Here is a 25,051-nt window from a genome sequence, read left to right as displayed (position 1 = left end):
CATACACCAGAGTGGCAGTTTGGATTAATACATCACTTGCAAAGTAAATAAATGCATAATTGCTCCCTACATTTAATGTTTGATTTATTTAAGCACATATTGCAATTCAGTAGTTACCTCTTGCTCATACAACAATGCAGCGACACGTTGTAGACGCCTTTGTCTTTTACGAGACGCCATTCTCGTTCCTCTAAGCCTGTGGAAAAGCATGACAGCTGCGCCACAGGCAACGCGTCTGTCCATCTCCATGGTTACGGCTCTTTCCTGTTTCCGGTAAGGTAGCGAGGGCGTCTCACTTGTTCGGCTTCTCTTTTATGCACTCCCCTTAATCAGCAGTGCCCTCTACAGCTGCTAGTGGAACTCCATTTGGAGTGGCACTCGGTAGTGAAGTGGTAGTGAGTAGGGAGTGGTTTGGGATTGGGCCCTCATGTGAAGTAAACCCAGTGATCCCAGCTACGGTGTGTGCCTGTCATTCAGCCAACATAACAACATGCAAATACACAACGCAGAATAGTGGCTGTTACACTGGCATGTTATTAAGATAATTTGCAAGGTCCTGCTTCTATTAAAAAGTGCTCACTGTGGTTGTTGTCTTCATTCGAAGAGGCAGCGTCTGTGTCGGCATCTTCTCCAACTTGTTTGAGCACCGTCATGTTATTGCTAGCAATAGCAACATTAGCTGAACTGCTAACTAGCGGTAGGACTGAGATGACATTACCATCGCTATTGGCGTTAGCTGTGCTGCTGGCTACTGATATAACGATAGCATTAGCATGGTCGTTGTTGCAAGGTCGTTTGAAAGCAGTCTAAAAGTTTTGTCTACCTGCGTCTACCCTCCACTACAGCACTGCTTTGTGCTGGAAACCATCAGCAGTATCTGGCAACACGGCTTCACACTCCAGGCCAAGCGGGATCATCACTGCATGTAAAATCCACCTCATTAGCAGGTGATTGGGTTCACCCGAGTGAAAAACCAAGTGGAAAGAAAAACATTTGCACGCTAAAATGTTGTGTTTTGTTGAGAAGTGAACATGTCGCTGTCAAAAGGCAAAATAAAGGTTGATGATGAGCACAGACAGTTTCAGGAGAAGTGGGAGAGTGATTCTTTTTTCGTCGAGTTCAAAGGGAATGCTGCCTGCCTCATTTGCAAAGAGAAAATCGCCGTAGTAAAATTATATAACCTGAAGCGAATAAGAAGAAGACCAGGAGACCTGGTTCTGCCAGACCCAGAAGGAACAAATTCCTAGTAGGCAACACACCTACAAACCACTTTATAAGTTAAAAGTATAAATCATTTTAGGCATTTTGTGTGTGTGTAGCATTTTGTGTATAGAGGTATTTGGTTGTAGATGTGTGTATAGGCTAGACCAGCAAACCTTCCAGTCTGATTACATTCACCTGTCCCTTGTTAGTCAGTGCACAGAATATGGGCAGAAGGGCTTTGAATCCAGCATTTCATAAATTTAGGTAATTTACTATGCTGCTTGTGTAACCAGGGGGAGAAACCCCTCAGTTGTTCACTATTCCTCTTTACTGGGGAGCACTCTGTCCAAGCCAGCACGCAGACACAGGTTCAAAGTTCTCACAAGGCATTTATTTGACAGTTAAAAGATAAAAAGAGTCCCGGCTAAAAGTCTTTAAGCTCAGTCCAACCCGCAGCAGGGGTTTTGCAGCCCGGATCGTCGGAGGGCAGCTTCCTTTGTCGGCGGGTCCAGCGTTCAGGAAAGCCTACGACCAAACATGTCAATTAGAGGCAATAGGCGAGTATTCAGCCTCATAGGCGAAGTAGAGTCGCGTGTGTTGGGACAACTAGTAAACTAGTGTTTTCAATAAATAAACGAAATAAATGAAAATACGAGGCCAATACTCCTCCAAACTCAAAACAACTCCAAATATGAGGCCACAGCAAACCAAACATATTTAAGCAAAAATAACTAGTTGTCCCGAGCACATACAGTAGCGCCACAATGAGTTCCAATGACGTGTGTCAACTTGTAGATTTATAGAGAGGTACTTAGCTCAGAGAGGAGTGAAGCGTACTTCACCCCTCTACCATTTCCACAGGGCGTCCTCTCTCTTTTCCTCAATCCGGTCCGCTGTGCTGTCCCACGCACCGCCTCGTCACCAGCTCTCGTACCACTCATGGCCCTGGCTGTCCTGTCTCCGTCCCTCTGTGCCGTCCAAGCCCATCTGTCACTTGCTCGTGCCGGTTTGCTCTGCCGGTTTGCTCTGCCTTCTCTCCACTCTCCACCTGTATATATGGCAGCTTGTGTGGCCAGGAAAACCCACAGCTCACCCCAGGTGCGCCAATCACCCCAGGTGGAAACATTCACACTAATCACCAGGTGAGGGAGGGAATTGGATGGGTGCATTCATACAGAGTGCAGTGAAGGAGAGATGACCCACACCCAGTCACCCCGTGACACTCCCCCCATCCTAATGTGTTCTAGTCCCTAGGACACCAATCAGTGCGTGTTCTCAGCAGGGAAACGGCACATCGGCGAGCCCGGGAAGCCTCACCCCGCCTGTGGGTCTCAGCAACCTTGGTGGGACAACGTTTGGGCATCCCCCTCTCTCCCATCCCCCGTCAGTCGTCTACGGTGCGCCCATAGGTACGCAGGGGAGAGAGAGGGGCCCAAGCCGCAACGGCTCCGCTGCCCACACCTTACCTTGCCCACAGGCAGGGCCGTCAGCTGCTCCCCTCTCCGCCGCTTCCCTCTCCGCCGCTTCCCCTCAGTGTGTGTCCCCCAGTGTGTGTGTCCCCCAGTGTGTGTGTGTCCCCATAGAGTTCAGACAACAAATCAAAAATTTTCTTTGGCTCATTTCTACTTGTTCTTTCCCGGGTCAGAATTTCTCGTTTGGCCTCCCCTTCTAATAAGCCCAGTACAAAGTCTGCTTTCTGAGAGTCTCTGATTGGCTGAAAACTCAGCATTGTTTCTGTTTGGGATCTCCATTCTCCAAACTTAACATCTGACCCAGCACCACTGAATTTTGGGACCCACGGGCCTTCCATAAAAAAAGGGCATCATCATCGTCTGCTGTCCTGGGGTTGGTGCCTCGTCATCTGACATGCTGGAGGACAGTTGCTCAACCCAGTAAAGTCCTGCCCGACAACGCCAATTGTAACCAGGGGGAGAAACCCCTCAGTTGTTCACTATTCCTCTTTACTGGGGAGCACTCTGTCCAAGCCAGCACGCAGACACAGGTTCAAAGTTCTCACAAGGCATTTATTTGACAGTTAAAAGATAAAAAGAGTCCCGGCTAAAAGTCTTTAAGCTCAGTCCAACCCGCAGCAGGGGTTTTGCAGCCCGGATCGTCGGAGGGCAGCTTCCTTTGTCGGCGGGTCCAGCGTTCAGGAAAGCCTACGACCAAACATGTCAATTAGAGGCAATAGGCGAGTATTCAGCCTCATAGGCGAAGTAGAGTCGCGTGTGTTGGGACAACTAGTAAACTAGTGTTTTCAATAAATAAACGAAATAAATGAAAATAGGCCAATACTCCTCCAAACTCAAAACAACTCCAAATATGAGGCCACAGCAAACCAAACGTATTTAAGCAAAAATAACTAGTTGTCCCGAGCACATACAGTAGCGCCACAATGAGTTCCAATGACGTGTGTCAACTTGTAGATTTATAGAGAGGTACTTAGCTCAGAGAGGAGTGAAGCGTACTTCACCCCTCTACCATTTCCACAGGGCGTCCTCTCTCTTTTCCTCAATCCGGTCCGCCGTGCTGTCCCACGCACCGCCTCGTCACCAGCTCTCGTACCACTCATGGCCCTGGCTGTCCTGTCTCCGTCCCTCTGTGCCGTCCAAGCCCATCTGTCACTTCCTCGTGCCGGTTTGCTCTGCCTTCTCTTCTTCTTCTTCTTCTTTTTTGATTTCCGGCAGTGTAGACGCTACTCGGCGTATTACTGCCCTCCACAGGTCAAATGGAATTTGATGTCTTCTTTATAGTTCTTCTTCCCAAAATGCTCCCATTCATAAATATTGTCCATACTAACACTCAGACGTTAATTGTCTGAGTTTGCGCAAATGCGTCCCTCAGTATTTTATCGATATCTGTTCCCGATACGTCCACCACATCCAGGAACCTCTTTGCAGCATCCACCACCATTTCAGTCCTCTCAGTCTTCCCAGTTATACTTGCAGCACAGTTCAACACCATAGCAATAAAGGCCAAGAATCGCTTCTTATCCATGCAGATAACATTACTCTGAATCGATCTGTCCATTTCCTTTCTCGGTTCCTTTTGTACACCCACGCTATCCTCATTTCTTTCCACCCTCTCACGTTTCCTCTCCACACTTTTGACAGCCTCAGCATATGACAACCCTTTCTTTTCTCTGACTTTACTCACTATTCCTTCTCGGATTCTTTTTGGGCACTGTGCTGATCCTGTATAGTGTTTTCCCTCACAATGCAGGCATTTCACCTGCTGTTCACACTCATTGCCATACCTCATATCACAATCTTCCTTCCCACACCTTTTATCTCCTCTACACACCGCAGCTACATGACCATACTCTTGACAACTGAAACCTCTGCCTTCTCTCCACTCTCCACCTGTATATATGGCAGCTTGTGTGGCCAGGAAAACCCACAGCTCACCCCAGGTGCGCCAATCACCCCAGGTGGAAACATTCACACTAATCACCAGGTGAGGGAGGGAATTGGATGGGTGCATTCATACAGAGTGCAGTGAAGGAGAGATGACCCACACCCACACACAGTCACCCCGTGACACTTGTGTAGTAATAAACCTCTGAAATAAGTTATGTAGAACAACAAAATTGCCTAAAAGTAATCCAGCGGACAACAGCAATAAGTTTTAAATTAATTTAATGCAATCAACTACAAAAAAAGCCATGTTACTGTATGAATAAAACTTATGTTAACTTAGTAGCCCGCTTTCGGGACTCTCCTGGCTGCCGTAGAGGCCTAAATTAAACCAAAAAAACTAAGATGGCGCCGGGGTTAAGAGCAATAGCCTACATCCGTGATGTAGCCTAAACTTAAAAAATAAATAAATATCAGCAACCTCAAAAGACAGCGGGTAGCATCACCTGTGCAGACAAAAGACAAATCATTTTAGTTAATCATGCATAGCCTATGGATAGGAATACTGTGCATTATCATTTTTTATTTGTCCCAACCAGCACTAACCCATTAGACTTACACATGAGTTGGGCTCTCGACTGTGGGCTGCTCGTTAGGCTCACATGTGGAGTTCAATCTGAAAACAGTGCACAGTTTTACTATAAAACCAAATTGAAGGATACATTTTCTGTGTTAGCAAATCAGCAGTGTTCCAATAGCCTACAATACGTTTTTTGGGGGTGAACTTACCCCTGATCTTGGCCTTCGTCCTTTGGCGCACTTGTTGATGCCGCATTTGTTGATGCATCATCTGAGCAGACGAAAATAGCCTACATGTTATTATCATAAGGTTATTCGGCTGTATAGGCCCATCTCATTCCTCATATATCTGAACCAGCACTAACCTGTTCCATCCCAGTCAAACTCATGGGTGAGCAGTTTGGCCTTGGTTACTTCGAGTTCTTGGTTTGATTTATTACAATGTTTGACGGTCTGTTCAAGTTGAATTACTTTTTGCTTTAAGGTCCATTCTAGGAGAGACTCTTTAGACAGAGACTGGATAAAAGCTTCTCATTTCTACATGCTCAAATAAATTGCACCAGTGCAACAACACCTGGGCCGTTTCTCAATACCAAGAATGCATTCTTGTTCTTGGGGAGAATGTTCTTGCTAGTCGTTCTTGGAAGAATGAACTTGCGAGGTCACAAGCACACATGACGCCTGTTGGCAGTTTGAGACGATGCGTTCTTGGGGGTATTGCGCAATACCAGCGCAGAGGCCGCCTGCAGTACTACACAAATAAAAAGCTCAGCTGATGTAGATGCAGCCAATTGTGCTCTGGACCTTTTTGCCATTTTTCACCATAAATGTTCATAAAGTGGCACTTATTGAAACCTACTACCCTGCTTGTAGGCATCAAAAGTCATCAGAAATTAATTTAGTGATGAAATAAAACTTTAAATTGTCAAAAACGTCCCGGAGCTTATGGCGTCTTCTCTGCTGCGTTCTGCCTCCACTTATGTCGAAATGAATGCTGGGATATCTGCCTTGCCAAGTTGACACAAGTCACCAACCAGAGCATCCTCGGTAAAGTGGGCATGTCAAGAACACATCCGGGAATTTTAAGCGTTCTTGGCGAAATGTGAACTTTGTATTGGAACAGTACTTGGGCTGCGACTGATGACGTCAGGGACACAAGAACGCAAGAACACACAAGAACGCTTATTGAGAAACGGCCCAGGTCTTAATTTGTGGGGAACATGTTCCCCTACCTCTGAGATTGGGACTGGCACCTATTTGAAATGATCAACGTATTCAATCAATTATTATCTAATGCGCACATTTAGAACCTCTTCATTTACCAATTAAGCACTGAACAGTGCTGTACAAAGACAATTAGAGATGCTGGTTGCATAAAACGTGTTGGTTGGTTAATGAATTCACCCCATCAATCTTCAAACTCCATTCTTCCAAACAGGGTGCACCTGGCCAATGCAATTAACTCCATTTAGCTCTATAACTCGCTGTCTTGGTTGGTTGCTTCACAAAAATGTTCTTTACACAGCACTTTGTTTGTTTTTTTGAGCATGTAGAATAAATGAGAACCTTTTCTACAGACTCTTGTCTATGGAGTTTCTCCTTCCAGTTTATGTAGTGTACAATTCTCCCTCCACCTTTGATCTACATGTTTTTGAGACCAACACACCTACAACAAACCACTTTATAAGTTAAAAGTATAAATCATTTTAGGCCGTATTAACATTTTGTTGGAATTAAATGGGAATACAGCATGGTGGGGGTGTATAGGGGTATTTGGTTGTAGATTTGTGTATAGGCTAGACCAGCAAACCTTCCAGTCTGATTACATTCACCTGTCCCTTGTTGATTAGACCCTCATTGATTTTACTTGCTCACCTGACCTGCCCAACGCAGCTTCCCAATGTAATTTGAGTGGCTAAAACATTTTCAACTCATGAATGTTACAAGTGAGTTGTGGGTTTATGGTTGTGTAAATATGATCAATTGCTGTCATACTATTGATTGCCATCTCATTAATCAGTTGGCTGTAGGTGATATTTATACAAATTACCTTCAGGTGTTGTGGGCCCTCTATTGCCCTCTAATGTACTGTAGTTAATGACCACATTTAGACATGTCTTTCTTTTAACTATTCCATAAATAAATAAGTATGATCTAATGGCCAATAATGAACCAAACTAGGCACCACAATTACAACAAGTACATATCCTGTACAGTTACACGGCACATGTTTAAACCAGTTGAATTAAAGGTAATTCAATGTTTGTTAGTGTCCCCATTCCCTGCTGGTTCAAATGGTAGCAAGTCCAGACCTGCTCTGTTGCCCCTGGTGGTTGAAATCTGAAGCGTTCCTGAATGGCTAGGGAGGAAAAGAGGGACAGACAGACCGACCGACAGACAAAGCCTCCTGTAGGCCGACCCCCTGGGTCTGGCAATAAGAGAATAAGCAGGGATGCAAACTAGTCACCTTTAGGTAACAGTGAGTCACCTTTTTCATCTCAAAATAGGGCAATTAAGTGAATGATTTTGTGTCTGCCCTGGTATCTGTCACCTTTTTAACTATCCATGACTTTGCATCCCTGAATAAGAGTCTAATTCCTATGTGTTTTGTCATTGTGTTTTATCTGGAGACTAAGCAGCCATAGGCTTTCGGCTGTATTAAAGCCTTTATTTTTGTATTGAGTGATACACTTTACTAAAACACTCATATGATATTATAATACCCCAGGTGTGCATAAACTACAGGTTAAGTAAAGACAAAAATGTGAAATTATTATTGGTTATCGTATCTGTTATCGGACAGGAGAAGCAGATATTTACCGATTATCGTATCGGCTGAAAAAAATCCCCCCCAAAGTCTATAAATCCCCCCTATCTGAAGAACATAAGGGGGGAATTCCCCCCCAGTTTGCAAAGTGAATTTTAAGCCCTGCCTCTATGTATTTGGTGTAGTCTGAAGCATGCAACAGCAATACACATAAGACTATATTGGCTCAATTTGTCAAGTGGCAATGGGATCAAATAACATAATAATTGTGATGGGGAGGCCCAGAGTCTCAGACTTAAAAAAAAAAAAAACTGCCCTATAGACCCTTTTACAGTGGACACACGGGGTTAGTTGCGCACACGCATCGCGGTATCCAAAACTCTGTGGAACTCAAGCCGAAACCAGAGAGATCCCTGGAATACAGGAAAAATACGCCTTGTGCCGTATGTGGATAGACGCTGGACATTCCCACTAGGAATATGACTGTCCGGCACTGCAACTTTGGCGATGTTTGGATCCTAGACCCATCCACCCCATTGAAAGAGTTAGCTTATTTGTGTAAGGTAACCTGTCTGTTGCTGGCAAAGCTTTAAAATATGTCATATTTCTATGACAGCTGAACCACTAGTTGTAACTTTTTGCGAGTTGGGGTCTGCCCACGAAATACGTCATCGCTGTTTACAAACAGTAAAAGGGTCTATTGAATTTTGGTTCCATGAACACCCGGAACATCTGACATTCTAGTCAAGTCTCATAACATTTTTTTATGCATAAGGCTTTATATTTGGATTTAGGTCAATATAGAAAAAAATATTATTTCACATAACGTAAATTTAGTATAAAAATAGTACACATTTATAAAAAATAAAGTGCTTTATTTAGCCTTGACTTTATGCAAACAGGTAAGATTATGTTTGGAAACAGGCAACAACCATTTAAAACAGATGAATAAGGCTTATAGGTCAACCAAGTACACACAAAAATGAAAATCCTTGACACAAAATAAAATGCTTAATGTTTGCAATATTTATGCATAGCTCAAAACAGTCTAATTTTAAAACAAGTGCCTTTTAAAACAGATTTTACATTCCGATTGAAAAAAAAAACATAAAACATAAAATATGAAAGTGCTTAATGCGTCTTAATTTTAAAACGTTTGGTGGGTGGTGTCTGTCTGTGTCAGTCAGTCAGTCAGTCCAGAGTCTCTACCCTAATAATCAAGCACTGTATGTCTGTCAGTGGTGAAGTGGTGATAATGTCATGCGGTGTCTTGTCAGTCCAGAGTGTGCACACTAGGTTGATTCCTAGTTAGCTAAATTCTCGTTCAGGTTCCTGTCCTTGAGTTACCTCTGGCTTGGTCGGGCGGCCACACAAGCACGATTGGCTGGTGAATGCAGGCGGGAAGCCGGATTGAGTCCTGGTCTAGCGCCTCCTCTGGTCGGTCGGTGCGCCTTTTCGGAGGGAAGCAAATAGCATGATCCTCCCACGTGCTACATCCTACCTGTGAAGTTCCCGCTGTCAGGTGAAAAGAAGCGGCTGGCTACTGCACATGTCTCGGAGGAAGCAGTTCTCACCAGATCAGCAGAGGGCGGAGCAGCAACTGGGGAATGGATGCTATGATATGATAAACATTGGCGCTGACCTCAAACTATCCAATCAGAGAAAAGTTGACATTTTCTCAGAAACGGAAGGTCAGATCGCGATGCCTATAAAAGGACTATAATATATTTTTTTCACCCCAAATCAATCCGTGAGTCTACGAGTTACGGTTGCGGAGATACATCCGCCCTGCATGCAGGACTACAGGAGAGAGATAGAGGACAGCGGGGGCTTGGGGGTTTCAAGTCACTGACCAAACACTCTATTTCAGTGATTGCTGTCAGAATATAGAGCCATTTAACACTTATTTTAACACAAAAACATTGCTGAATGCACCTTTAAAGACGTGGCTGTCAGAGGCGGCTGGCGAGTGGAGGAGTCCCCCTCCACGCGCTCAGTCCCAAAAAAGTACAATAAAATAGAAGACAAAAAATAAGCCTGACCGTCAACCCACGCCCTGAGAGCAGGCTGCAGCTCAGAGTCAATAACATGCATAACACACGGTCCTTCCTTTTCGTGTCCATATACAGAAGTCGCTATTCAGATTATATGATGTCCAGCCAGTGATTGGTACATTGCTGTGCCTTGGTGTTGTATAATGCTAGGTCCTTTGCTGTGCAGGGTCCGCCTAGTAGAGGACATCGGAGGAGATGCTCCATGGTCTGGGGTTCTGTGCCACAGTCACACGTTGTTGGACCACTCAGGTACCCCCATCTGCTTAGGGCTTCCCTGGAACGGCCCACGCCTGAGCGGAGCCGGTTCAGGCATTTCCACTTTGCCCAGTTGTTATCTCCTGGTGGGAGGCTTTCGGCGGCGGGGATGTGCATGGTGCGTGGTTGTTCAGTTTTTCCTTCCACATTGCGAGGCGGGCTTCAGATGGTGTTGTCTCCAGTGGAGCAGTGCTGGTCAGGAAACTTTTCCGTGATTTTAATCGACTGGGGGCAGGTACGTGGCCATGTAGGGGGTGCCTCTCATCTGTGGTTTGCCTGCGCCGCTCTGTGCTGCTGGCTACCGCTCTTCTGATGTCTGGAGGGGCAATACCTGCCAGGATGTACAGGTTGTTGGTGTTGGTTGGCTTCAGGCACCCAGTGATGCATCTACAGCGTTCGTTAAGGGCGGGATCCAGCTTTTTGGCGTGGGTGGATCTTTCCCACGCTGGGCAGGCATATTCTGCAGTAGAGAAGCAGAGGGCAAGGGCTGTGGCACGTAGTGTTTTGGGGCATGCACCCCATCTGGTGTTAGTGAGTTTGCGCAGGATGTTGTTGCGGGTGCTCACTTTTGCCTTTGTCTTTGTGATGTGTGTCTTGAAAGTGAGACATCTGTCGAGTGTGACTCCGAGGTAGACAGGATGCTCGGAGTGTGACAGTGGTGTTCAACACCAGGACACATTCAGTTGGCGCTTAGCTTCCTTGTTTCTCAGGTGAAAAGTGCATACTTGTGTCTTTGCTGGGTTGGCACGTAGATGGTTCACCTCATAGTAGGTTGTTAATCCTGAGAGGGCGTCTTTGAGCGTTTCCTCGATACTAATGAAGTCTGTGCCTTGGGCGGTGATGCACAGGTCATCTGCATATGCAAAGCGATAACACACGGTGAAAAACAACATAAAATAGTAGAAAAACTTTGAGGTAGGTAGCAAGGCTCATATCGCTGTCGGTCTCTCTCTCACACACACTCACACACACACACACACACACACACACACACACACACACACACACACACACACACACACACACACACACACACACACACACACACACACACAGACAGAGGTTAGCAGTCCCAAAAAAGTACAATAAAATCAGAACAAAAATAAATCTGCCTGATCGTCAACCCATAAAACATGCATAACACACGGTGAAAAACAACACCAAAAAAGTGTCTGGAACTAGCTAACAACCATCTGAAAGGTCTCAGGAACCCTCTACAAGTTTTTTTTGTCCGCATCCGCCCACTCTGTCTGGGGCATACTTTAGGCTCCGCCTCCGCCCACTCTGGGGCATACTTTAGGCAGAACGCCACAGCTTCCGCAATCTTGGCCTCCGTTTCCTGCGTAGTCCTCTGGACACTCTCTGTAGGAAATATAAGTAGCATAAGATAAGCTACAATAAGCAGTAAAACATTCAGTTGCAGACATTCCTAGGGGCAACGCACATTTAACAGTCTTGCATGTACACTCCTCAAAAGTTAGAGATTTCCACTTTGGATGCTGTTCACAAACACCGAACAGCTGGCTACATTCTTGCTGAAAAATGCAAATGCTTTTGTTTTAAAGGGATAGGCCAACTTTTTGAGAGATTCGCCTATTTGCCATATTCCCCTTACATAAACAAGATAAACATTGCCTTACTTTACTGTCACTCTCTTTACAGTGCACTGTGAGGTACAGCCATCCAGTTACGGTAGATAGATTCACAAATGAATGCGAGTTACCGGTACAGCCCCATACCCCCGTTCAAGTCACCAAAAATGCACATTCCTACAGCGCCAAACGCTCTATGTACATGTTTTGACCCGTATACTCATCACGTGATGAAATATTCATCCACAATGTAGAGAAAGTTATTTTAAGTAGCAGCGATGGCTGTACCGCTCTTTGCAGATTGAAAACTAGAACGATCGCACCGCGGATTTATGCCTCTGCCATTAGTTCATTCTTGGGAATCGTGTTCGTGAGGTCACAGTGACCTTGAACTTTGACCACCAAAATGTAATCAGTTCATCCTTGAGGCCAAGTTAATCTTTGAGGCAATGAAATTCCTTCAAGGCATTCCTGAGATATAGCGTTAACAAGCTTGAAAATGGCGTTGGAGAGGTCACAGTGACCTTGACCTTTGATCATCAAAATGTAATCCGTTCATCCTTGCGCCCAAGTCGACATTTGAGCCAAATTGGAAGAAATTCCATCAAGCCGTTCTTGAGATATCGCTTTAACAAACTTGGGAATGGCATTTGTGAGGTCACAGTGACCTTGACCTTTGACCACAAAAATCTAATCAGTTCATCCTTGAGCCCAAGTCAATGTTTGAGGAAAATTTGATGAAATTCCGTCAAGGCATTCCTGAGATATCGCGTTAATAAGCTTGAAAATGGCGTTCGAGAGGTCACAGTGACCTTGGCTTTTGACCACCAAAATCTAATCAGTTCATGCTTGAGTCCAAGGCAATGTCTGTAAAGGCATCCCTTTTTTTTTTCCAGATTTTTTTTTATCCCATTTTTTATCCCCCATTAGTGCCCTTAATTTATTAAGGCATGATTTATTAAGTGCAATGAAAGGTGCGCAATGCCATGATTTATTAAGACATGGGCAGTTAGCCAGCCACTTCTTTTCACCTGACAGGGGAAGCTTCACCGGTAGGACATAGCACGTGGGAGGTTCACGCTATTCCAACCAGTTCCCCTCCCTCTGAACAGGCGCCCTTAACGACCAGAGGAGGAACCACATTAGCAACCAGGATATGGCATGTTTTTGTGAAGGGGGCTCCTATATGAAGGAAACCCCCGGGAGGCACGGGGAGAACATGCAAACTCCACACAGAAAGGCCCTTTTGACGACCCCACCAGGGCGGTGGGCACTCGAGGACATGCGGACGGGCACGCATTCCTTCAGCGCTCACAGCGTCCCAGGTGGGAATCGTGTAAAGGCATTCCTGAGATAGGCCTGGCTTTCGCCGGCGGAGGCATAATAAAAGCATGTACATTCTAAAAATAAATAAAACAGTGCTCTGAAAATCTGACATTTCTTGTGGGTAGCACCCAGTTTGTTACTGTGCTGTTCTGGTGGTTTCCATTAAAACACCAAAATAGACACTAGACAACACAGAGTGAGGAGGATATATGATTTTTACCTGTGATAACATTGAATAGACGGAGCTTTTGGAAGGCAAGCTTGCCCTTCCCCCCCTTCATGTTGAATTTGGCCATCACCTCATTTGTCATCAACCTGTGGATATAAAAGGGAAATTATTTAAACTTCCAAATAATTCCAATAATTCAATTTATCGTGCAGCCCCAATATATATATATATATTTTTTTAGTTGTTTATTTGTCAGGGACATATACAAAAAAACATTAAACCCCAAAGGGGAAGAGATGCTTTGTAACAGATTTAGCCATAGGCTACTTTCCATCTGGAGTCCCTGGGCAGGTGGATACAAAGGCCATTCAGAATAAAAATATATATATATATATGGCTCTATATATACTGTATATATATAGCATGTCGGGAAGGGGGGGTAAATAATGCTCCAAAGTTGATGAATTGGAATGTAACTAAACAAGTATGTTGATAGTGCAGGGGAAGACACACTCTCGTTCCAGATGCAAGAAAGTGTAATTCCACACCAGTTTCAGCCATAGCCTTTGTCAAGTCTTATACAAACACAGTGCAAGACAGCCATTATAAAGACAGGTGGGCTGATTGAATGGACAACACCTGTCCTGTGAAAGCACACCTGAGTGTGATTACAATGACATCATAGGATCAGTCATGCAGTAATAGGCTACATTTAGACAAGGTGAATCAAAACATTGATGTCAGAGGTAGGCTGTATACCATAATATATCATGAATCTATGTGAATAGATTTATATAAATAGCAGCCTAATGCATAGAGATAAATCCTGAAACCTTCTAGCAAAACAGTTGTAGCCTAAGCCAGTGGTTTTCAAAGTGGGGTCTCCAGCAAAAAGGGGGGATAATCTATTTTCACTATAATTACATGCCATACATAAGTAACACAATCTAAGCTAGTGTAGAAGTGTGAGTGAGAGTGTGAGTAACTAGGCTAATAATAACCATAACAGCACAAATAATTGACAAAAATCTCGAAATAAATATTTACTCTGAGAAATGAAATAATGAGAAAAGGAACAATTTATTCATGGTTAAAACTGAATAATGACATCACAACAGTCTAATCCTAATGCTCAATTATGTAAAATAGAGTCATACTCTATGGTGACCTTTCACCTAATTCCATGTTTCTGCCACCTTCACCTGAGCTCACTCCCACCATCACTTGTCTCCTCTCACCTGATTTCATTTCACTGTAATTAGTTCACTCCTCTTCACCATATATTCCTTCCTCACACCCTGTTCTGGCTGGCAACACTACAGCAGCACAGCCCATAAGGGGCCCTCACGTTGAGATCCGGTTGTGCGTAATAAGTAAGTTTCTTTCTTTCTGTTGTTATTTTATGGTCATTTGGTAGGATATTATGTTGGCTTGCCTGTAATCTATGGAGGCATATGATGTGTAATCCGGAATGCACATGCTTATGTTTTGTAGTTTTATATGGAAATTCTGACCAATTCTATCAGACCAATGAACTCTAAATGTTCCATGTTAAATGTTTCACCTTTGTTAGAACACCAATTTCCATTAGTGGTAGGCCTACCTCCTCACGCCCCCTTTTCTGTTAGAGCACTTATGGTAAATGTTTGTTTGGTATGGTAATTGATTATTGTCTAATTGTGTTGTCATTAATTGAATTGTAACTTAATCTGTTTCTCTGTTTTATCATTTAGAAAAACCACACGAAAACCGTGACGCCTCATAAAAGGATTGCTTGACTGTGTGCAGCAACAAAATAAATGGCTTACACGGAACACTCTCTGCATCTTTAATGCATGTACCATGGCGATGTTCATCCCCCCTATGAACTAACAAACAACTAATCTACAAGTGGTCCTTCGAGCCTGGATAGTGAACATTGCCATGACTGAACAAAATAAGCCAACTCTAACCCATGGAGCTCTTCACCCTCGACGTGAAACTGTCACATCTGCCCAGTCCAGTTCATAATAACAATTACATTTATATTGTGCTTTTTTAAGTAGTCAAAGTCGCTTTACACACACACACACACACACACACACACACACACACACACACACACACACAATAATTTAATAGGTACCAAATAAAACATAATAGTAATAATAAAACATGAAATAAGAGTAAAGGCAAACAGAAGTAAAAGAAAGCTGACCAAACACTTCCCTCCTTGTCCATTCCCACCACTCCACACAGATCATCCTGTGACCGTGGTTTCTATATAGCCTATATCCACTTGTTCCCAACACACAGTATTACCGAACGGGCCTACTGGGCCCAGGGGCACCAGAGCTCAGGGGGCCCATAACCCAGAGGCCTGGGGTCAAATGATCACTTAGAGAGAGCCCCAACCCTTTATTTGTTTTCCAAATGTTCCATAAGTTTATGAACAATTACAGGGTTATTGTTTTTTTCTCTTTACTGTAAATCCGGTGTTATCTAGACATGGTCCAAAATAAGTACAGCCAGCAGCCAAATGCTGGTAAAAGTGCTGGTAGATTGGCTTCACTCACCATCCAAAAGAACAATGGTAATCTATTGAGTGGCTGGTAAAATGTGAACATTCACCAGCCATTTGGTGGACAAAAAAAGTGAATTTTGTTGCCTTTATGGAGATACAGGTGAATGTATTTATTGTTATTGAGCTTTTGGCTTTGAGTTCAGGTGGCTGACTGTGATGTAAATCCTGTTGAGTCAGGTGAATGTATGCCTTAGTTCTCATTGTGTGTCCAGGCCCAGGGGTCCATCATGTCATAATCCACCTATGTGTGTGTGCGCTGCATGTGTCCAGGCCCAGGGGTCCGTCATGTCATAATCCACCTATGTGTGTGTGCGCTGCATGTGTCCAGGCCCAGGGGTCCATCATGTCATAATCCACCTATGTGTGTGTGCGCTGCATGTGTCCAGGCCCAGGGGCCCATCATGTCATAATCCACCTATGTGTGTGTGCGCTGCATGTGTCCAGGCCCAGGGGTCCATCATGTCATAATCCACCTATGTGTGTGTGCGCTGCATGTGTCCAGGCCCAGGGGTCCATCATGTCATAATCCACCTATGTGTGTGTGCGCTGCATGTGTCCAGGCCCAGGGGTCCATCATGTCATAATCCACCTTTGTGTGTGTGCGCTGCATGTGTCCAGGCCCAGGGGCCCATCATGTCATAATCCACCTATGTGTGTGTGCGCTGCATGTGTCCAGGCCCAGGGGTCCATCATGTCATAATCCACCTATGTGTGTGTGCGCTGCATGTGTCCAGGCCCAGGGGTCCATCATGTCATAATCCACCTATGTGTGTGTGCGCTGCATGTGTCCAGGCCCAGGGGCCCATCATGTCATAATCCACCTATGTGTGTGTGCGCTGCATGTGTCCAGGCCCAGGGGCCCATCATGTCATAATCCACCTATGTGTGTGTGCGCTGCATGTGTCCAGGCCCAGGGGTCCATCATGTCATAATCCACCTATGTGTGTGCTGCATGTGTCCAGGCCCAGGGGTCCATCATGTCATAATCCACCTATGTGTGTGTGCGCTGCATGTGTCCAGGCCCAGGGGTCCATCATGTCATAATCCACCTATGTGTGTGTGCGCTGCATGTGTCCAGGCCCAGGGGCCCATCATGTCATAATCCACCTATGTGTGTGTGCGCTGCATGTGTCCAGGCCCAGGGGTCCATCATGTCATAATCCACCTATGTGTGTGTGCGCTGCATGTGTCCAGGCCCAGGGGTCCATCATGTCATAATCCACCTATGTGTGTGTGCGCTGCATGTGTCCAGGCCCAGGGGCCCATCATGTCATAATCCACCTATGCCAACACATTGATTTTGAATCTTTATTTTAGATGGAAAATATCACTCACAAATGCAAATAGGCGACCAAGAAGCCACACATACAATTCAAAGTCAAATTTGGAGACCATCTGTCCCAAGAACAGTAAAGCCATCCAAACTATTTGTAAAGATTTAAAGATTGTAATGCCTGTAGTTACTGTAGCAGGCTTATGTGTTCATTGCTTGTTGCATTATTTTACTTCCGTCAATGAAGTTATAGCAGCGTACTTGTTGATCAATTACTGTATATGCTGAATGACACCAAGCGACCGTTTAAACATTTTCCTCAAATATTTTCTTCCCTTCAGAATCAGGACTGTAAAGAGCTAATGTTTACCATTGTGTATTTGCTGGTGTAACAAGTTGTTCTACCAGCAATAATGGTAAACATTGGCTGTTTATGGGGTAAATGCCAAATGCCATTGGGTAAATAACTGCCATTTACCATTAAAAAAAATGGAGGCTACATTGTACTGAATGAAGCAAATGTTTGATGCAACCACGTGCGAATAGTGGAGTAGATCCCACATCAGCTGCAGAACAAATGTTCCAAGACCAGAAATGCATGAATTGAACCATAAAACCAAGGCCCTTTTTTATAGACGGTTCTCCACAGCTTGAATTTAGGGTTTTTCCTGCATAGAGAACTCAATTTGAGAGTTGTCATGTGCAATTGCAACTAGCACAGATGATAAATGTTCACACATGATAGTTCTCACATTATAAAGATTGTGTTGTAACAGTAATTCACCTTGATACGATTGTGACCTTATGGTGTGAACACCGGTAACCTCTGGCATAACCTGACAACGCCACTCTGGGAGTTGTGGCCAGAGAAATATTTCAACCCAACCTCACACAAGACAATTAAAGGAAGAGCAGAGACCAAGTTTCCAAGTTAGAAAATAAAGTTTATTGTAGAATTAATCAGGATAAAAATGCTGCAAGGGAAGACTGAATTAGTATAAAAATCATACAATTTTATTCATGACAATCAATGAAAGGTTATAAAGACATAAGCAATAATTTGGTATTAAGGGGAGTAATACTTTACCATCCAAGGCAGGTGGCGAGCCAGAGGAGGGACCAAGGGCCGAGCTTGGTATAAAATAAATGGTACCAACAGCAACCATTCGTGGGTTCACGCACACACAATTGCAAGATTTAAAGTGCACAGTGAATCACAGCAATAGGTTTCACACTCAAGTCAGCATGCAGTGAAAAAGAAGAGGCTATCGGCGTAGTAGGCCCCGGCCTAGGCTGCCACGAACCTTGGAAGGTCTTTAAGAGCCAGCCTACAACAAGAAATAAAAACAGGCAGATGGTTGTTAAATACTAAAGCCAAATAAAGTCACCAGGGCAAAACAGCAGTTTGTGCTCAACTTAAATGCAAGGTCACAAAGGTCAAGACAATGCTCCTTGGAGAATCTGGTACGGGAACTTAGCTTATATCACCAGAGTCACAACACTCTTTGCAACTGGTACTCTGGGCATTGGACTGATCCACTCTTAAGCTTTGCTAGTGGGCCACATCTACTCCTGCAGTTTTGCTCCGAGTCAGGAACCAAAGAGCCTTTAAAATAGCCAGAGTGCCGTTCTCCAGTTGGAGGGAGAGGCCAAACCTAGTTTGTCTTAACAAAACTGCCAGCTCATATACTGTGGGGAATGGGGGGAAACATACCTGGAACTTGTCAGAAGGGGATTGCTTATTTAAAAAAGGTGGAATACAGTTTCTAAGGTGGACCAGTTCATCTGGTTACAACAGTCTCAAACTATGCCATGTTGGGTCCTTGAATTTGGGGATTTGGGCCTTAAAAATCCTTGAAGTTTATGTTGAAGGAGTGGGAGCCCTGGATTGAGGCTATGGCCCATTGATGGAAGCCTTTGCAGTAGTGACATCCTAAGACATTGTCCCATAATGACGCCATAGGTGTCACACAAGACAACCAAACTGAAATCTCAAGAGTTGGTCAATGATAAATGGACTGCATTTATATGGTAAAATGCAGCCCCAGGGCCGCACCCGGCCCCTGGACCATCTCAATCTGGCCCCCCCAACATCCATATATATATATATATATATCAGGATAAATGACCAATCACAGCGGGAGAGGGTTAAAAATAAGGAGACTAGCGAAATACAAACTATGAACTACAAATACAGTTGCAATTGACGACCATTCAATACAAGAAAAATAATTCAGTGCAACAAAAATAAAGTGTTCAGGTGCAGTGGTAAGCGCTGTCGCCTCACAGAAGGTCCTGGGTTCGATTCCCACCTGGGACACTGTGAACGCTGAAGGAATGCGTGCCCGTCCGCATGTCCTCGAGTGCCCACCGTCGTCAAAAGGGCCTTTCTGTGTGGAGTTTGCATATTCTCCCCGTGCCTCCCGGGGGTTTCCTTCATATAGGAACCCCCTTCACCAAAACATGCAATATCCTGGTTGCTAATGTGGTTCCTCCTCTGGTCGTTAAGGGCGCCTGTTCGGAGGGAGGGGAACTGGTTGGAATAGCGTGAACCTCCCACGTGCTATGTCCTACCGGTGAAGCTTCCCCTGTCAGGTGAAAAGAAGCGGCTGGCTAACTGCCCATGTCTCGGAGGAAGCATGGAGCCAGTTTCGGCTCTGCCCAGATCGGCAGAGGGTGGAGCAGCAACCAGGATAAATAAATTAAATTAGCACTAAAGGGGGATAAAAATGGGATAAAAAAAAAGTCTAAAAAAAAAAAAAAAGTGTTCAGCGGCACTGTCCATAATAATAGTCGCCAGCCTTGTCAGGCCGTCCAACACACTCCCAGTGGAACCACAGGTCACAAACTGTGCACGCAATCTGAAATAGAATTAGCCTAAATTAACATAATTCAAAAATAAAGAATGTAGGCCTACACTACATGGAAATAACTAAAGGTTTCCTACCCAGTCATCCACAAGTGGCTCTGGGGTGTCACTGTCACTGCCTGGATTCGTGTCACTCTCTCCACAGAATCGGCACAGGTCTGCCAGGTCATCTATTAAAAGAATATTACATTTCAATGGTTACCTAGGCCTATACAGGCAAATGTTTGGTGGGGTTGATGCAGATGTTTGAAGCTTACCAGAATCAGCTACCAGTCTCCTGGCCATATCGCTGTGGATAACTGTCACGGCCGCCTTGTCCAAATCAAAAATCATGGCACCTCCCATTAGCAGCTCCTCTGCAATCTTAAAATATCAGATAAGAAAATGGAGGAAAATTTAGAAATCGAGTGTAATCTGTGTCCAAAAGTTCTGGAATGGCAATTGCAGTAGCCTACAGAGTCTTACTTTGCAGATAATGACTCCACAGGATGTGGAATCCATTTGTTTGGGGTGTGTGATTGTGGCACACCTCCATGTGGAGCTGCCCAGACCTTTGTCTGTCATGAAAGCCCTAAAGCAACATAATCAAGTCCATTGTTAAATTCATGAGTCGACATAAGCCACTTCATACTTTATGGGAATAAATCCTGATTACTTACGTTATTGCATCACTGCAGTCCTGGATCTTCTGGTCCGTGGCACCGAAAGGGTCTACGTAGACCACCCGCCTTTCATTTGGATGGATGACCTTTTACAGATGGAAACATTAATGTACAAGATCCTCGAGTAAATGGTTGACCAAATTGAAGTGACTAGAGACCACTTACCACAAGAGTCCAATGGTGGTTCACACACACACCCCCCCGATAATTATGTCCCACTGCATGACATCAAGCTGCAAGTGATGATCATTTCAGTTTTTAATGATGACAGCAATCATTCATTTAGATATAAGTTAAGCTAACACCGTTAAGGCACTCCTCATCCTTACCATTCTCACCCCCCTTGATGTTTTACGCCATATATCGGTCATGGCAAAGGTGTCCATCACCTTGATGGCCTTGTTCTCGACCCCCCTTGCCACCGATAACAGGTATGCATTGATAATCTATGAGAACATACTTTAGTTAGATCAACTTTCACATCAAAAAGGAGGAAAGATCAAGCAGCTTCCAAAAACAGACATACTTCACTTTCAACTTCCCTGTCAGGGGGGGTCCATGTCGCTGTTCCGACCTCTCGCTGTTCCGACCTCCCCTCTCCCAGCCCCCATGCCTAAACCTAACCTCCCCCAGACCCTAACCCAAAACCTAACCTCTCCCACCCCCACGCCTAAACCTAACCTCCCCCAGACCCTAACCCAAAACCTAACCTCTCCCACCCCCCACGCCTAAACCTAAGGTCGGCATTGCGGGTGGTCGGCATAGCGGGTGGACACCGTCAGGGGCCAGGCTTGCCAGATCTGCCGTGAGGATCTTGTATGGGCCCAATTTGGCCCACAGGATCTGGCCTGTCCCCCTCTTCCATACATCTTCAACAGGAAATTCAGAACACGTCAGTAATTTAGAAGCAAATTGCATTACTACACTTGCACTTGATATCACATTACTGAGATGTACCATTACCCTGACTGGGTTGGCTCCCTCCTGGTGCAGTGGAAGGTGGAGGGTGAGAGCTGGCAGCCGGGGCTTGTGGGCGAGGGGGGGGGGGAGCCAGAGGAGATTTTCCAACTTTCTGGAGTTTTGCTGGAATCCTCTCCTCTGGCTCGATGAAGGCTGACAGCTGGTCCACATTCGCCACTGTGGTGGCGGAGGTAGGGCCAGCCAGGCTGATTACCTTTCCTTCTATTTTTGTGATGGTGAAGGGACCCAGCATGTCAGCCTCCATCTTCCCCCCCTTCCTCTGCTGCTGGCGGATGTTCTGTTTCAATACTCGGTCTCCCACCTTGAATCTCCGCTCACTCCCTTTGTCCAGGCGCCGTTTCCGTGCCTTGTCCTGAGACTTTTTCATATTGACCTTCACGGTCTCGAACAGCAGCTCCTGCTCTTTAAGGCCCTCAAACACTTGTTCCATACCGACCAAGTCCTCCACATTCTCTGTGGAGACCTAAAAGCACAAAAATGACAAGTGTTAGTTTCCGATGAATTATGTCCACAACCCCTTGACCGCAAAACAAATTAAACCACTCACCTGATCAGTGGGAACCTGCGAGGGGTACCTGGCCTCCCTGCCAAACATGAGCTTGTAGGGACGGTACTTCGTGGTCAATTGCTTTTTGGTCCGCAGACCAAACGGGGTCCACCCTCTATGCCGACCACCCGCTATGCCGACCACCCGCAATGCCGACCTTAGGTTTAGGCGTGGGGGTGGGAGAGGTTAGGTTTTGGGTTAGGGTCTGGGGGAGGTTAGGTTTAGGCATCGCATGGGGGGAGGTTAGGTTTGGCGTGGGGGCTGGGAGAGGTTAGGTTTTGGGTTAGGGTCTGGGGGAGGTTAGGTTTAGGCATGGCATGGTGGGAGGTTAGGTTTGGCGTGGGGGCTGGGAGAGGTTAGCTCCACCGACACGCCGCCTCGCTCAGCTGGTTCTGCTTGTGGGCTATCGGCATTGCGACCTGTCGGCACTGCGGCCTGTCGGCACATAGACGCGGCACCAGACCAAACATGGTAGCCTGCAGATACTGATCCCATGTTTTGGGATTCCTCCCCACAAGTGCTTTGAGAGACCTGAAAATCCCCACATTAGATAACATAATCACCAATTTGGTCCATAGCATTCACATTGTGTAGGTGTATGATATCTACCAATTAGAGAATGTGTTATGTACCTCTGGATGGTAGCATTGAGGCGCTCTACCAAGCCATTGGTTTGCGGGTGGTAGGGGGCAGAGAAGCTCCTCTCTATGTTCAGAGCTTTGCATAGTATGGCATTGACCTTAAGTTCCAGTTTACAGAAAACATGTCAGCATTTACAATATGGCTTACTAAGAGATAATGGAGGTAATGTTTCACACAAGTATTTTACCTGGTTTCTGAACTCAGTCCCCTGGTGTGTAAGCAGTCTCTGAGGTGCACCAAATTTGTATACAAAATCGAGAATACACTTGGACACCTCTTCTGCTGATTTAGTCTTCAGAGGGTAGGCCTCTGCCCACTTAGTGAAATAATCAACCATTACACAAATGTATTGATTACCATCCTCTGTTTCCGTGAGATGCATCAGGTCCATCCCCACGAGCTCAAATGGCTCGGTTACCTGGAAAGGTTGATTGAGAATGAGATATCTAGGTGGTAGCTGGTACGTACATACACACATCTAGTTGCATATATAGGACATTCAGTTGCACAAATAAGCCCACCTCTATTGGGGTATACTGCCTGGTCGGCTTGAGGTTCACCCGCCTTGCCTGACAGTCAGGACACTGTGCAACCTGAAGTCAAATAGGATTCACATTATTGTACATCATGGGTCTTTGCTCAAGTAGACACAGTAGGCTATGTGGATATCAGCTGCCATACCAATCCAGTAGTAACGGGTTATAATAGCATGTTGGGTCTTTTCAAACCCACAGTGGGCCCCAATACTACTGGAGTGGAACTCCTGGAACACTGCATCTGCCTCAGCGGCCGAGAGCACAACCTTTGCAAGGTGCTCACTGCGGTCCTGCCTCCTCCTGCAGATGTAGTGCAGCACTCCATCTGGTCAAAGGGAAGCTCAATTTATTCTTAATCTAAAACAGCTCAAATTTACTTTTGTGATTGATGATTGATTAGGCTACTTACCCTTGATGACATAGCTTTCAGCTCTTCTCTTGATAAAGTGTCGCTGGTGCTTAGTCAAGCCCTCTGGGAGGCGATTATGGACTATAAAGTCCATAATCTCCTTCACATAGGCTGGGTCCATTGTTTTCAATGGATATCTATCTATCTATCTATATATATATATATATATATATATATATATATATATATATATATATATATATATCTGTATCTAGATCTATCTATCTGTATCTATCTGTATCTATCTATCTATCTGTATTTATCTATCTGTATTTATCTATCTGTATTTATCTATCTGTATCTATATGTCTGTCTTTATCTGTCTGTCTGTCTCTCTCTGTCAAATTCTCTCCTACTCTGCACTGTGGTAACTTCTACACAACCTTAATATAGGGAAGAGAGGCTCCTCATCATGAAATCTCAAACACCTTTGTATGGCTCACCTCTCTTAATTGGGGCCTGAGCAGGCAACACACACACACACACACACACACACACACACACACACACACACACACACACACACACACACACACACACACTACTGACTTATTGATTGTACATTTTATTGAGATTATGTAAATACATTTACTTATACTTTTCAGGAGTAGCCTAATGTGAGGTCTCTACTTTGTCCTTCCTCTGAGCCATCACACCTACAAAGGTGTGTGAGATGTCATGATGACGAGCCTCTCCTGATCAGTCATTGAGTGCATGTGGCTCCAAGCTCAATCAGTCTCCAATCGTATGAGTGATTGATGTTGAGTAGTGTTGGTTAGTGTATTTATTTGTTTATGTTGCCCGCGCACACACGCGCTCACACATGCACACATACACTCACTCCACTTGTCCCATACAAAGGACCACAATCGAAACAAGCCCTCGGGCTTTATTGTGTTTAATTTATTTAGATCAATATTGTTTCTTGTATTGCCTTGCACAATCATGTATTTATTGAATCAATAAAGATATCAATCAATCACAAAAAAGCTTGTGACAAGCATAAGTTTGATAAGCATTCTGCATGACTTTGCCTCTCTATTGGACACGCATATTGATGCCCATGGTTTTTGGAAGACAAGGTCATGGCAAGGTCATGGCTCTTGGCCATATAGTGTGTTTCCTAGAACTGTCATCTGTATTACAATGATGGAATATTTCCTGAGGGGAATAGCAGTAGCAGCAAATACACAATGGTAAACACAGGACAACACAACTAACATAAGTAATGTATCGACAAAGAAAATATGTTAATGGATACTTATTTG

This window comes from Poromitra crassiceps (assembly GCF_964638095.1).
Source record: "Poromitra crassiceps genome assembly, chromosome: 7".
Taxonomy (NCBI): Eukaryota; Metazoa; Chordata; class Actinopteri; order Beryciformes; family Melamphaidae; genus Poromitra; species Poromitra crassiceps.
Note: the sequence above shows the minus strand (reverse complement) of the source record.